This window comes from Pelecanus crispus, chromosome 2, assembly GCF_030463565.1.
Source record: "Pelecanus crispus isolate bPelCri1 chromosome 2, bPelCri1.pri, whole genome shotgun sequence".
In the NCBI taxonomy this organism is placed as follows: Eukaryota; Metazoa; Chordata; class Aves; order Pelecaniformes; family Pelecanidae; genus Pelecanus; species Pelecanus crispus.
In genome coordinates this window covers 164,850,434-164,864,827 of record NC_134644.1, presented here as the reverse complement: position 1 = coordinate 164,864,827, position 14,394 = coordinate 164,850,434, and positions in this window count along the sequence as shown.

Sequence of the window (14,394 nt, the reverse complement as noted above, 5' to 3'; positions counted from 1 at the left end):
GAGGGTGTTACCAGGCTCCTCCCAGCCTGGTAAATATTTGTGTAGCTATCCAGGAACCTGATCCTTCTTGTACAGAAATCAAGACAGTGCTTACTATTGCCTTCACTGGTGCAAGAGTCAGGCCATCAAGTATTTTAAATAAGCATTGCATTTTTTCTTTTCTCAAGGAAATGAATTTTGAAAAGCGAGTACAGTTGAGTTTACAGAGACTGTCTTTCTGAAGTCTTTATGGCAAGAAACTCTGTGGTTTTCTAAGGAAACAGAATTTGTTGTCATTTGGAAAGAGGTTTTGAAAAGTACACATTAGAACCTGAAATGAACTGATGCTGAAATTTTCATTTTTTTACTTTATATCCATCCAATTCTGTCCCCACAACAAGGCATGATGTGGGAGCACATGTTCAAGTCCTACCTATTAATAGACACATAAACCCTCAAGAAGACATGTCACATAGTTTGAAATGCAATTCTCCAGCCAATGTATTTTAAAATTAGAGAAAAAAAAAAAAAAAAAAAAGAAGGATGAATGGAGATAAAGATCGTTTCCCACTTATGAAGACCTCATGTGGATCTGGCCAAGGGCATCCAGCCCAGACATTCCAAGAGACTGCTGCTGTAAAACAAAATTACTCTTTTTAAAGCATTTACTTGAAATACCAAATCTAAATGTTCTTAAGATGAAAGAGCCTCTTTAGTTAATTTTAGACAAGGCTCTCCTATTTTGGTTGTGGACTGGAAGCAGAGAAAAGTAAAATGTTTACTCTGAGAACAACAGTGCTGGGCACTGATCCCAAATGCAGCTGTGCCCTATAATTCTCTTACCATATAGGATATGGTTCCTTCTAGAAGTGTTTACATCAGTTTGAACTACTGCAAAATGACCATGCAGCTCATTATCAAATATAAGATCAGTACAATCTGCTGCACTTCTATACACTGTGGTCTTGCCACTTTACCCAGCCACTATCCAGAAGAGTCAGTGGCAAGTTATACAAGTGTGTAATGAAGGAAGCAAAAGGAGACTGGACCTGAGCTATGGGTGAGGCCTTCAGCTTTTGAGATTGTGAAAGCAAGGACAAAGGCACTAAACCTGATAAACTAAACTTGTGGCTCAGAGGATATGTGAAATGAATAGGGCAGTGTGAACACACGTGAAAGAGGCCTGGCTCCAGCAATTGCTGGTAGAGGATGATTGGGAAAAAACAATTTTGGAATGAATGAAGAAGGCACAGGTTCATATTACAGACCAGGCACAAGGGTCTCAGGCTGTCAGAACGGGAGATGAATAAGAAATACTGAGAATGAAATTATTCATTCTACAGGTGACTAAATTCTGCCAATAACAGGTCTTGTTTGTGTCTTTTGGCTTGTTTTTTTTTCTGTGAAACATAAAATAATACATTCTCTAAACCAGGCTTGTTTTAATGACTCACTAGATGCTGCTTGTGAAAGGCATTGATCATGAACACTACTATAAAAATGTAAGTTGTATTGGAACAATAAGCTACAGGCCTTCTACAATGGGGTGACTGTGTCAGTGGATAAGGGAAGAGCTACTGGTGTCATCTACCTGGACTTCTGTAAGGTCTTTGATATGGTCCCCCACAACATTCTTGCCTTTAAATTAGGGATAGAAGGACTTGATGGATGGACTGTTAGAAGGATAAGGAATTGGCTGGATGGCCACATTTAAAGAGTTACTGTCAACGGCTCAATGCCCAAGTGGAAGCCAGTAACGAGTAGTGTCCCTCAAGGGTGTCTACTGGGACAAATACTATTTAGTATCTTCATTAACTACATAGATAGTGGGATCAAGTGCACCCTCAGCAAGTTTGTGGATGACGTTAAGATGAGTGGTGCAGTTGATTCGCTTGAGGGAAGGAATGTCTTCCAGGGGTACCTTGATGGGTTTGAGGATTGGGCCCAGGAGAACATCATAAAGTTCAACAAGGCCAAATACAAGGTCCTGCACCTGGTTCAGGGCAATCCCCAGTATCAGTACAGACTGGGGGATGAATGGATTGAGAGCAGCTCTGCAGAGAAGGACTTGGGGATACTGGTAGATGAAAAATCGGATATGAGCTGGCAACATGCACTTGCAGCACAGACAACCAATTGTATCCTGGGCTGCATAAAAAGAAGCATCACCAAGAGGTCAGGGGAGATGGTTCTCCCCTTGTAGTCTGTTCTTGTGAGACCCCACCTGGAGTACTGTATTGAGTGTTGGGGTCCCCAGTACAAGAAAGACATGGACCTGTTAGAGCGTGTCCAAAAGAGGGCCATGAAAATGGTCAGAGGGCTGGAACACCTCTCCCATGAGGAAAAGCTGAGAGAGTGGGGTTGTTCAGCCTGGAGAAGAGAAGGCTGTGGGGAGACCTCCTTGCTGACTTTCAGTGCTTAAAGGGGGTTTACAAGAAAGATGGAGAACTTTTTACAAAGGCCTGTAGTGACGGGACAAGAGGCAATGGTTTTAAACTGAGAGGGTAGATTTAGATTGTATATAAGGAAGAAATTTTTTACAATGAGGGTGGTGAAACACTGGAACAAGTTGCCCAGAGAGGTTGTGGAAACATTCAAGGTCAGGTTGGATGGAGCTTTGAACAACCTGATCTAGTGAAAGATGTTCCTACCCATGTCAGGTGCGTTGGACTAGATGATATTTAAAGGTCCCTTCTGACCCAAACCATTCTATGATTCTATGATTCTATGAGATATGTATGTTGGCTCCCTCACAATAACAAAAAATTATCAAAAAATTTCAAAGAAGGAAAGAAAATTCAAAATGCTGGTCATTGTATGGCAGTAGCCAAACAACTCTGCCAAACAACATGTTAATTTTAAATAACATCACAGCTGGGGAAGGGAGAAATGTTTGTTTCTCTTTTTACTGTTTCTTTTCTTTTATTTCACCCAAGTATTTTTTTCTACTTTTCAAAACTTTTTCCTTATTTGACCCATTAAAAGAAAAACAAAAAAGAAAAGTCAAAGAGCAATAATAATACATTTAGCAAAGGAAACTAAAACTGTAAAGGAGAAATAAAAGTCTTGATTCACATGAAAAATTGTCATTTTGTTTCCAAATTGTCTGCAAAAACCCTCAACCACAAATACAAATTTTCCATGTAACCACCTCTGCTATTTTTATTGCCATTTGGCTTGAAGGGGCACTTGAATGTTAGGATAGACCTGGGACTTTGTAATTTTAAATATAAAAAATGTGTCCATTAAAAATGAAGCAAAAGTATTCAGTTAAGGAAACAGCACCTGAGTCCAAATGAGATCAATTTACTTTAATTGCCAATGCACTTTGTTGTCATTTTAAACTATATCTCCAAGAAGCTCATCAGACAAATTTATGATCACTTATCAAAGTAAGGAAAGTTTCCTAGCAGCTGGAGGATCAAAGAATAATAGGCCTTTAGTCTGCAGACTGCATCAGTGCAGTTCTTCAAAGGCAAATAGTCTTCTCTGTCCATGACTGCAGAGCACTTTGAGATCCTTTGGGATCACAGATGCTGTGTTTCAAAGCACACCAAGAAGTGTGAAAGTCAAAATTACAGAACAGTTCTCTGTCATCTGGGAAGAGGATTTTAAAATTAACTGGGGCCAGATTCTTGATCATCTGCATGAACTCACAGAAAACTTTGCTTTGATATTTCCAGAAAACGCCATTTGTGAATCCTGAAGAAAACAGCATCTGACCTTAGTAAGGTCCTTAGTGCACCTTAGTGGATGGACCATGTCTTCTCCTGTTCTCCTGGTGCAGATCACAACAATAGGCATCCCACTCTGCCCAACACAAAGCTGTCTCTTATTGGGGACTTATATCTGGCATAAGGAGAGATATATGTTATTTTAAACGTTGCACAAATATTCTGTCCCTAGTACTGAAGAAAGACATAAAGAGAGGGAATTCAATGAAATAATAAGCAATAAATAAATAATAAGAAGAAATAAATAAATAAATAAATGAAAATAAAGCAATAAAAATGCTTTCCTCTTCAGCACTTTTGGAGTGGGGGAAAACGCCATCAAGTTGCATCCTTGGGAGAGCAACATAACTCCTCTGAGGAGAAGAAAGGAAGTGACAGGAGGGCTTTAAACTGGAGATCTAGCAGAAATTTTGTTAGATGAGCAGGTAAAAGCTGGACATCACCTGACTATCTTTCTAAAACTTCACGCTCCCAAAGAACTCAACTCACGACAGGGATGTGAAAGCTTTCAGGATTATATCTTTTAACAAGGTAACATACTAAACAGCTTACAGAGCTTTCTACAATCTTTCCCCTACCATTGTCCTTACTGAAAGATCTCAGAAGTAAACAAGTAAACACAAAAAATATTAGTAGCTCAACCAATCCCTTACAATTCTTTTTTTTTTTTTTTTTTTTTTTGTGTAACTCATTAGATCTCCCAACATTTGAGAAAGAAATAAAATGTCCTTATCTTGGTCTGTAGGGGACGCACAAGAAGATGGAGTAGCTTGCTAACATTAGAGTGTATCTACAGTATTCCTTGCTCTCAGGGACAGGCTGACATTCCCAGTTATCCTGATTCCCTTAGGCACCACATTCCATGCTGAGCACAGAAATTAGTAGGTATTTCACCAGTGGCAAGCCCTGTTCCCCTAAGCAGCAGGCCTGCACTCCATTCACTAAGCTACTGTTTCATTTTTGCAAACAGTTCCTGATTCAATATTTAGTGGTGTTTTTAGATGAAGGTCTTGACTACTTATTTGTGAAGCAGTGAAGTATATGAGGAGGTTTTATACAAGAAAGAATTCCTGAGTATTAAAACCTAGTCTTTTTTCCTACTTGATTAGCTGTCATGAGTTGATGAACCCTTTAGACCCTTCTCTACACACTGCTGGAGCCCTCCATTGTGGCAGTCCTTTTTATGGCCAGGTGTGATAAACCACACTTCCTTGCATATACAACATATTAATAAACTCCGCCCATGAAGGACAAACAGGAAAATGGTGAGTGAATGGGTGGATGAGTCTGTAGAGTCTGGAGACAGAAACTGAAGGCGGTGAAGAAAAAGTAGAATGTCTTCTTTAATTCAGTTCCAAACACTGTTACCCTGTGAACAGTTTAATCCCTTAAACTATCATGTCTCACATAGTGTACAGTTCTCTGTTTTCTTGGCTCTTGAAAACCTGTTTTCTGTTTGAGTCACGTAGTTCTAGTGTAGCCTAAAGAGAAGATTAGCTTGCAACTTCCTCCAGGATTACTGCTTCTTTAGAAATTTTTTCTGGTCTAAGACTGATGGCAGGGCATTTGAGATAAAGTTTCACAGAAGTTGCAAAACAAAGACACTCTTGTACCTTCTCACCTCTCCTCTCTCATTTCCGCAAATGAAATAATGCATGAGATAATCCGAAAGATTTTCTTTCTCAGTGAGAAACTGTTCTCACCTCCAGCTGATCAGATTGTGGCTGAGACTATGTGGGTCCTCATCGCTTTTTGAAATTTCTATCTCTTCCCGGAGGAGACTTCCTGCACTCTGAGGTGAATCAAAATTAGTAACACCAGGCACTTGCATGAAACACACTATTTCCTGCCACTGTGCTGGAACATAGATGTGCATATATCCATCAAGGGCAAGAATGTGTGGTAGAATTGCAGAAATTAACTTGAAATTTTGTTCACTCCCTCTTGAATCTTATTTGCCAGGAATGTCTAGCCAATGAAGTATTGTAAAGAAATGGAGACACAGAAAATAATCTCTAAGTTTTAAATAACAGCAATAGGAAAGCTACCATTGTGAGCTTGAACACTTTTCTGAAAGACAAGTATAAAGTTTACCCAACTGAGGTGATAATGAGGAAAAAATACTTCTGAGAGCTTTTAAAAAACTGAATGTCAAAGTCCCACTTTTAGTGTTTGAGAATATGTGAGCAGTGTTGCTATTTGAAATTTTTACCTGTTCCCAGGGGAGAGTTTCTGCACTGTGAATGAAGACTAGTAACCTTAAGGCCAACTTCTATGAAGTTAGCCCAGGGTTTTTTTGATACAAGGACATGAAACAAGCCTTCAGAGAAAGGGACACATGCAAGAGCTTCACTGCAACCTATGTAACTAAACACAAACAGCATCTGCACCACTGGTATACTCCATTGGGGAAGTTATTTATAGCACATTTATTCTATAATAATTGATGATATTACGTAGCTCATCAATCTAGTAACAATTACCTGCAATAGGTTGACATATTCCATGTAAAGGATGGGATTTTAGTATTTATTTTCCTGCCAGATAAGGTAACAATGTATGTACACTAAGAGTAGATCTTTCTGTTATCTTAACCAAAATATATTTAACTGACCTCAGTTTAAAACAAAAAAAACCCAGAAGACTCAATACAATTCTGCTGGGGTCTACCTTAATGCTTACTTTTAACAAAAAAACACTCCAGAATATACTTTTGTAAGACACACCTTGCTTCACAAGTGGCTTTTCACTTAAATTAAGAGCTTTAATTTCAGGATAAGGACAGAGGTATATTTGGGGAAAAAAAAAAAAAAACCCACCCAACATTTCTGATATAAAATGGATTGTACAAAAAGATGTTTCATGAAACAAGATCCTGTAGGCCAGTAAATAAACACTAACCAGTGCTTGTTTCATGATGTATTTTTTACACAAAATGTATGTAAAACATGTGTAAAACATGTTTCACACATTACGTGTCAAAACATGAAAGAAAACCAAATTACACCTGTATAACTACCACACAGATCCTGTAAAGAAGAAGGAAACAAAAAAAGGCTTCATTTATGGAGTCTCCCACCTATCATCTAACTTTAAAAAAAAAAGTGTGGTTCTCCCTGTGGAGGAGAAGAAAGGTTTTGTCCCATCACAAATTCATCAGTCTCTTTTTGGTTCTGTCAATGGTGGTAGCCAAAGGGCTCAGGCAAAGACAACACTTCTGACATTTCATCCCTCTGTCATCCCTCCACTGTTCTTCCTACTGTCTCTTTAGACCTCTGTAATAGCTTCACTACAGAAATTTCTGCCTCAGGCTTCCCTGCCTACTACTTTCTTTCCACGCTGCCTTGAGTTTGGTCACTTTGCAGAGGAAACAGCATGACTTTCATGCTGATTTCCAAGAAATGAGGCAGCAAAAACTAGCTATCCTTTCAGGCCTTTCTCATCCCCAGGACTCTCAGAGAAAGACAAGGGTAATGCCACAGCTGGCTGTTTTCTCCCTTCCCTATTTTTTAGCTAGCATCCAGCAGTGCGGAATTTCCACAAGAAAACCAAAGTGGCCAAATCCAATGACATTATGTTATGATTTTATCTTATTTTAACTACACTTGTTAGCAGTTTTGGACTTCATGTGCACAGTATTGACTTCAGTTGTATCGTGGTGGCAAGCATTAAAGAATAAATAGTCTTACAGGAGTGCTTTTGCACAAGACTTGGTGGAAGTGACACAGATTTAGTTATAAATGTGGACCTCAGATTTTCAGCTATCATCCCTTTGATATTTGATTGATTCCTTTGATTCTTATGCAAACCACTGTGGTACTGAGATCAGTACCCAAATTTTTAAATGCAAGGTATCTAATATAAAGGCATGTACATCTACCTAGAGATAATTGCCAAACTGGCTGGAGCTGAGATCCAGCTGAAGTCTGTTAAAGCTGCGAAAAGCTCCCATTCACCTCATCAGATGCTTATTACACAGACTAACACCTCCACATAAACTTCTGGACTCTTTGTAATGAAAGTCCTCTCGGTAGTGGCAACCACTGTTTTAGAAGACTGTTGTTCAGCTATTAATGTATTGCAAACTAATTTTTCCTACTAATCTCTAAAAGCCTAGTTAGGATCTATAATTAGTGCCCACAGTCATATAATAAACAGATTATACTGTTTTATGTAATCACCTATGACTGTAAGAGCCTATCATTGTCTTGTCCAAGACCACAAAAATGATTCTTCAGCATAATTTAAAACAGAATCCAGTAGTATAAGGTCCTAATTCCCAGGTCTGAATGTCTGACACTTTCTCCCCAGTCAACAGTTAGCCACTCATCTAGAAATTAATAAATTCTTTTGCCCTAACATGAACTATATGTAGAATATATATACATGTAGTAATTCCACAAATACATATACTTACATATATACACATACATACATAAATACACACAGACATGTATTTATGGAGTCACCAAGACAAAACTCAAAAGATCTATGAGAAAAATACTCTATATTCTTAATCAGCCATGCTCCTAATCTCTTGTCTCCAGAATGGCCATAGTTGTCTCCTTGGTAAGAATCAAAGTCATTTTAAGAGAGAGTAAATTTCCTGTCAGCATCAGGCACTGAGTGATCATATCCACCCAAGTTCTATTAAGCTTCAAATAGAAGAAAATTTGATAAAGTACTTTTAGTGTACATGAACAGGAATGCTTGAACAACAGCCAAAGCAATGAAATAAGGACATTTTAAATTACAATGCCCACATGTAAGCCTTATTCACAGAACTGTGAAAAAGAGTTCCTGAGTTTCTAAGATGTCAGCTGAAGATCTGTAAGAAGCCATTGGTGTAAGGGAAGTGGTGTCAGAAGACAGCAAATCTGGCATCAAATCAAGAGTTTCCAGCAAAGAAAAGGACCCCTAGAGTGTTTCTTTTAAGATATTTGCATGTCTTAGTAAATTAATTTGCTGATAACACAAGAGAGTAGAAAACTCCTGCTTCACTTTATCTAAGAAATTAGTTATGGCGGCCAAAGCATTTCTTGATCATGGAATTAATGTCATAACAACAAATGTATACGTGCATAGAGGTGTATCCTCAGGTCAGCACTCCATCCAGCATTTCCAAGTCCTCAGTCTTTGGGAGTAAGGGAAACCAAAGAAGCTTTAAAAGAAAGGGGGGGGGGAGGGGGGGAGGGGGGGGGGGATGGGAGTGGGCAGAGAAAATAGAAGAAGCCGCTTCCTGAAATTCACCTCTACAATGAAGACACCAAGGAGTGCTACTGAAACCAAGTTAACAGTTTCATGGTGAAGAAAGGGAATAAAAAAGGTAACATAAATTAAGCTAAGAGGTAAGAGAGACAGAGTAGAATGAAACTGAAGCATGATTTAAAATCTAGCACTGAACAAATTAGTTCGTTACAGCAATGTCTGACCTTGATTTGACTGTGTTATGTACCAGTTCTGAACATCCTGTAATCAAAAATATGGAGGGATATTTCTGAAGGAAAGAGTAGGTGTTTGGCCCCGGAAGGTTTTCTTTTTCCCTGGGAACTAGACCTTTCAAATTTTCTCTTACTGAATGACAAAAAAAAAAAAAAAAAAATCCACAAAAAACCTCAGAGGAGGTCAGTGTTAAAGAGCACGAAACTGATGCCAAAGGAAAAAAAATCTTTGGTTTTAAACAGTCATCACTTCTTGATGAATAAGAAGGCAAATACTCAAGGGATTAAAAAAAGGCAGCAAGAGAAAAATACACCAATACCTTAACATGTGAGGAGAATCATTGGAATGAAATGTAAAAAAGGAACAAAAATCCAACACTGAGATAAATTAATTCTTCTATGAATAAAATTGAATATAAAGATAACCACAGCTCTCCCTGCTCCCACTTAGCTTTTCAGGAATGTAAGGAGAGTACAAATCTTACTTAGGAAGCCCTGTTAAGAAAACTCAGCATGTTGCAAGGCTGAATGCTGGGTATCTTACTGCATAAGAGGAGCTTCTTGTTGCACTTAGGGACTCAAATGAAGGTGAATTCTTACACTGTTCTGTATTTCAGATGATGCAGTTGACCCTAATTTAGATGCAATAGGACAGATTAATGCCTTCTGCCTAATTTTAGTATCACCAGTCTTTAAAAGATCTTGAATTAACTTACATTCTGTTTTCCAAATGTGTAGAAGCTAATTTACGTTTGAATCAACTTTTGTGTATTACTAAGGGCCGGATCAGAGCCACCACATTTTGTCTTCTGGAATTAGCCATTGCTTGAAGTGTCGGGAAAATGTTTCTATAAGCCTTATTTTGATAGAATATTCCAATAGTTTACCGCACAAGTGACCATGAAAGCTATTTGACTGGATGCAATTATTTCTATGATGGACTTCAACCTCAGGCACCTTTGCAGCTGTGGAACTTGATAGCAAGCCATTTACCATTTCATATGACTTGGGTTTCGTATCCAGATTTATTCCATTCTATGGTCCTTCTTTCTGTAAGAAAATGTGTTCTATCATTTTTCTGTAATCCTGTGAGTCCCAATTCACCTTTCCTATATACTGCATACCCAGTACAAGAGTTGTCATTCAACCCTATTTCAGTATCACTCATTGTCAGTCAATGTCTCTGCTGTGCAAATCCTAGCTGAGTGGACATTCTCAAATAAACTTCTCACTTTTGTATATAGAGTCTTTTCCATCAAAGTTAACTTCTAGTATTTTACTCAGAGTAATATTCTTTGCCTTTAAAAATGTCTTATTTAATGCTTTTGTCCAACATCTTCCTGCACTTTTGGATATTTGCTCCAATTTATCATTTTCCTCCATCTTTTATGTTCTTTGCACCCTACCATTCCTCACAGCAAGTAAACTAGAAGTTTCTAAACAAAAAATATAAGATTTGGTCCAGTGTTTTGGTAAATTAAGAATAATTATTTTTAGATCATAACACTCCTTTAGGAAGGTAAATAACGAATATTAATTGCTCTGAAGAAACTGAACAATCCAGTTTTTGACATCTGTCATTAAGGAAGAGACAAAAAAACTTTTGCTATGTACACTGGTACCTTACAAAAATTAAATAAAAAGATTCAGATAATGACTACAGATATCCAGATACATGTATATTTAAGAAACAGCAAATTTTGGTTAGACTGGGTGATCTTAAAGGTCTTTTCCAACATAAATGATTCTATGATTCTATGATTCTATGATTCTATTTTGTCAGTTATCTATTTTTAAGCAGAGTCTAGAATGCTTTGCTTAAATGAGTTGGTAGGCTTCTTTAGGACATGATAAAACTTCAAGGATTCATTTAACTAGAAACTGAAAATGTTCTTCTGGTCATCTGTTACATTAATTTATAGAAAATGGCAACAAAAACTTTCAAAACTTATGAAATCCATCACATGGTTTTTAGATATTAAAGTCTCTGCAGCCCATTGAGAGTCAAAATGTGCAAGGTAATAATCAATTAAAAACTTTACTTATTCCACACATTGAGAAAGGAATATTTTGTATGTTCTGAAAAGCAGTGTCTAAAAGCCAGTTCAAATGAAAGAAGTGAATTTTTTCAGTGCAAAAGCTTGAGGCTAAGAATTTATTGCACCACTTGCCTGCCATAACCCTATGATCCTCCACTTGACTTGTGTGAAGTGGTGGAATGAGATCTCACACCCAGTGCTTTCTACAACATATCTATACAGCTGTCCTGTAACTCCAGCCACATGTCCCTGGATGAAGTGCTCTGGACCATACTTCCTTCATTCCCTTGTTCACTATGCTGTCACGCACAAGTTTGATAGAACACATTTCCAGGCCCAATCGTATATTATTAACTCATCTTTTACTCTTTCCAATTCCACTTATATATATATATCCTTTTGGTGTGCTTCCTATATGGTCCTTGTTTTATGAGACATTTTTGTAGTATTCTGGGACAATATTACATTTTCAATGCTTCATTACAAGAGTTCTGGCTAATCATACCTGTCTCTATCACTTCGCACATGGCTGTTCTGATTGTCTACCACTTGGTTTACCAGGTATTCACTACAGGCATTTAGGAAGATGACCATCATGAAAAGTCCTCTGGAGACCTAAGTTAGAAAAACGTCTTCTTCTCCCCATTTCCAACTGACAGGTTTCTTAAGACAGTTGAAAATACTGCATAGTACTTCTTAATCATCCTCTTCTGTGTGAGCAGTTGCCACTGCTGTTATTCAGACATTGCACACTGTATTTTTAAAACCTCTGACTGATTACATCTCTTGTACACAACGTGTTACAACATACCCACTAGTGAAAATGGTTGCAAGTTTCTCGCCATAATTTTTATTAGCTATACATGCTAATATTAATAGTTCATGGAGAAGCAGATTGGTGCTATGTTGAAGGGCTAGCGCTGTCAGTGCTGGACTGTTTTTAAGACAAGCTGCTCCTCAGAAGACCTGCCAATTGATGCTTAGATGAGGCTGAAGACCAATCTGAAAGGCTGTTTTGTCAGAAGGAATCATTTGTGTTGGTATTTTGTTGCTTTTGACATGCAGCTTAATTAGGTCTTTAATTCCTAAACCACAAACTCTTCTTAAATTAGAGAGGAAAAAAAAACCCCAAAAACAAAAAACAAGGCTTTATGCCACCTGGAAGAAATTAAAATAAATGTCCTGCCCCACTAATCTTATTTCAAGTCACAATAATAAATATGCTCTGTATTCAACAGCTTTGTTAGCCTGCAGCTAAGTAGAGTCTTCTGTGAAAATGAATGTATTCCAACACTGATACTTGACAGTAACAAATTAGCAAGTCTAGTAAATACACCAATGCCTGTGATGTATCCCAACTGGTACTGTCAAAATGTGGGCATTTCTGCATCAACTCAGTGGGAGATTATATACATCCTGGGTACATTTCTGCTGGTTATCAAGGTATCAAGGGAGTTTAAAAATTACTGTAGGCAGGTCATGAGTTTGGAGATCAGATTTAAAATGGTGGACAGGAAAAAGGAAGGAGATACTGAGTTCTGCTAGTACCTGTTCAGTGCCTGAGGGGCACTGCTCCAGTGCGTTCCCTGGAAGTGAGGCGAACAGAACAGTCCTACTAGTTTGGACTTCTCCCTGCTGCTGTCCCCCTATCCAGGGCAATGTCCTGTCTCCTACACTGACCAGTACTTGCCATTCCACATAACACTTTTCAGGAGCTTTATGCCAGTTTTGACCTTTATCATCAGGACAAGGAGCTGCAGCAGGACAGAGGTTCCCAGCAGCTGTGGAGCCAGCTTGTTCCTTGTATCTTCATGTCCCCATGAAGATAAACTACAAGTTTCTTGGATGACCTAGGGTGTGGTGGGTGCTATTGATACACATTATTCTCCAGTTTTGCATTTTAAGTATATAGTATCACCCCTATTTACTTGTGCTCCCTCTCTTCCCTCACTAGCTCGCTCACCGGACTCTCTGAAGTTTCTGCTTTGTACCCCTAATCCCAGTACAAGGGCCTTTTTGGTTCAGGGTGCTCCTATGACCTTTCTTTTCCTGAGGAAGTCAATAGGGACAGATATTTATAGACAAATATATGAACACTGCACAGTGTGATTAAGTTGGTTTATGTTTTCACAGGCTTAACAGATATGAGCAATTACCACTGTGTGGTTGGTTAAAGATAATATGAGATACTTGAAAACACTGAAATGCAAGTATCTGATCATCAAAATATAAATCTGCTATGAAAATGCAGATACTCTTTGTCAGTCTGGAAGCTTGACTGCTTTATAACTTAGGTGTCAGCAACCCATTAATACTTTTACCTCCCACCTCATGCTCATTAATTCCTTTTATGTAACAATTCATGACCTTCACCATTTCCTCACAGTTTAGTGACTTCAGAGAAAACCTTTCATCCCTTTGTTAACCCCCTTCTTTAGCTATTGCCTTTTGCAGAGAAAACACTGTCTGCTGCAGCAGCAGCGCTCATGTCCCCCACATGCTCTGAGGGAGGATTCCCTCAGACATAATTGTAGCTGTCTACTTTCCCCCTGTGGACAAATCATTCCCAAACCAGCCTAAGTACAAAGATGCACAGTTGGGCATCCAATTGTGCTCTGGAGTCATTAGCAAGACAAAACACTCTGTGGAGTTTAGGCTTTCAGAATCTCCTCCGCAAGGAGGATTTCTAAGAAAAACCTGGCACTTCCAACTGGGAGAGGAATTCCTTCTGCTAAATAGAAGATAAGGAAAGATTAGTTTAGTGACAACAAACTTGGAGTTAATGCTCTTCAAGTGGGAATGTGCTCCTTCAGTGACTTCTCCTTCAGAGGACTGAATCAAATTATGTATATAAAAAAAAATCCCTTTTCAGATATTGGCAGTTCCTATCAATTAATTCCTTTTTTAAGTGGGAACATCTTTTTAACAGGAGAAACCTGTTGCCCACAATATTTTGCATTAGTACTATTACCAGCACTATTAATAATTTTATGCCAATACTGCAAACCCAGGGCAGAATAATGAAGTCCCTACACTTGGTATATCATAGAGGACACTGAATGCTTGTGTGGCTTGGCAAAAAATTTGGTCTTTTCCCTTGGTTTCCAATTTACAGGGAAACCTAAACTTATGGAAAGTCAAAGTTCCTGTCACAAGGCTGGAAGCAACATCCACAGATCAAACAACTCCTCCTGAAGAAAA